The sequence below is a fragment of the Habropoda laboriosa genome, unplaced genomic scaffold, assembly GCF_001263275.1.
Source record: "Habropoda laboriosa isolate 0110345459 unplaced genomic scaffold, ASM126327v1 scaffold842, whole genome shotgun sequence".
Lineage (NCBI taxonomy): Eukaryota > Metazoa > Arthropoda > Insecta > Hymenoptera > Apidae > Habropoda > Habropoda laboriosa.
In genome coordinates, this window is record NW_017100935.1 from 1 (window position 1) to 1,513 (window position 1,513).

The 1,513-nt window shown below is 46.0% G+C and overlaps 1 long non-coding RNA gene across 1 annotated transcript; it reads left to right on the plus strand.

The window, feature by feature from the left end:
• The first annotated feature begins 628 nt into the window (after positions 1 to 628).
• LOC108577553 lies at positions 629 to 1,212 on the plus strand. Its single transcript, XR_001891451.1, has 3 exons — positions 629 to 703; positions 1,030 to 1,110; positions 1,176 to 1,212. It is a non-coding gene; the product is annotated as an uncharacterized LOC108577553 (long non-coding RNA).
• Positions 1,213 to 1,513: the final 301 nt, after the last annotated feature.

The window sequence follows — 1,513 nt, forward strand, 5'->3', positions numbered from 1 at the left end:
ACACATTAGAACGAGCTCCGAGTTATTTCCGTCGACGTTGCGTGTGAAAACACGCCGCAATTCGGCCATCTTGAAATCCCCAGTCGCCCGCACATATGCGCCGTCGCTATTCCTAGTTTCTTCTGCCAGCAATTTGATAACACGGAACTAAGTTGTGGATAACTAATTAATAATAAATAATTAACAATCAATCATCCACACGCATTGACTACTATATTGATTCCTTTTTCTTTTCTTTTTTAACAGTCGCCACAGTACGCCGAACAGCATCCCCGGATCATCGCCCGGTGAGTCGTTCTTATGTCATGCGATAACATAACCTCACGTGTCAATTTTTACATTATTCATTATTTTTCCCGTTTCAGAACGCCGTTTCTGGCAGTTCCTGCTTTCTGTCGCCTCTGGGGTTGTGTTTGTTACAACTTTCAACGCCCCCCAGGGCGCCTCCAGCACGGGCCAGCCACCCACATCGGTGACGGCTATCGCATTGTTCGCGCGTATTTCCTTGGCCTGTTGCTTTTTAAGGCAATCTAGGCCTTACCAACGTGATATTCGCGAGAGAAGCTCGTCGACCAGGGAAGGTTTAGTCCTGTCGCTACACCCTGTTTACGCATCCCTCATGCTATTCCTATTTTTCAGGACAGTTCAGATTGCTGAACACACCAGGGTGGAACCACGCGCGATCAACCTCCATTTTTTACAGGTATTACCCTGGGTGAGTCCTCATTATGGTTTCTCACCCAGGATTCATTTACTTTTTCCATTGCGCAGTGGCTGTACACAGACTGAAATAGTCTGCGTACAGTTTACGCAGCCAATTTTCTTTTATGTACACTCCTGGGTGGGCCCTCCTTATGGCTTCCCATCCGGAGTATACTCTTTTTTCTTGTACTACAATCCTGTTGCTTTTTTCTTTTCCTGTTGACTGTGCGAAACCACATCACGGTACTCGCACAGCACCCTTCTTTCCTTGGCTGTCACTCAGTCACACCATTAATAAATAAATAAATAATTTGAAACCGTTCGCAGGTGTAATGTGGAGCCCTCCCTGAGGCTTTTAGGCAACCCTGGCCGCTATTTAACGAAAACTCAAGGATACCTATACATCAGGTAAGGCCTCGTCCAATCACTACCGTTACATATTCATATTCATCAACCCAAAATTTATTTTTTAGGACTCGATCGGGTTGTGGGCCGCTCCAGGGACAACTCCACCCCCGCATCGTTACTCCGGTATTTCCACCCTGCTCGGGCGATCGTTCCCGAGCAGGGCTTCGTCAATATTTTTAAAACTTAAACTTTATAGCTAAAAAGGCAACTCCGACGTTCCATTAATTTCTTCTTTTCTTTTTTGTAGGTTTAGAGAGGGATTTCGCCCTTCCCTCTCTCTCTACTCTCCTCTCCGTATCTTCTCTTGCCCGCTGTATCTTGCAGAGGTATGATGTCACCTCTGCCCAGTTTGCTTTATTTTCAGTCATTACCCTAACGATTTTTCGGGCGTGAAATTCCCCTC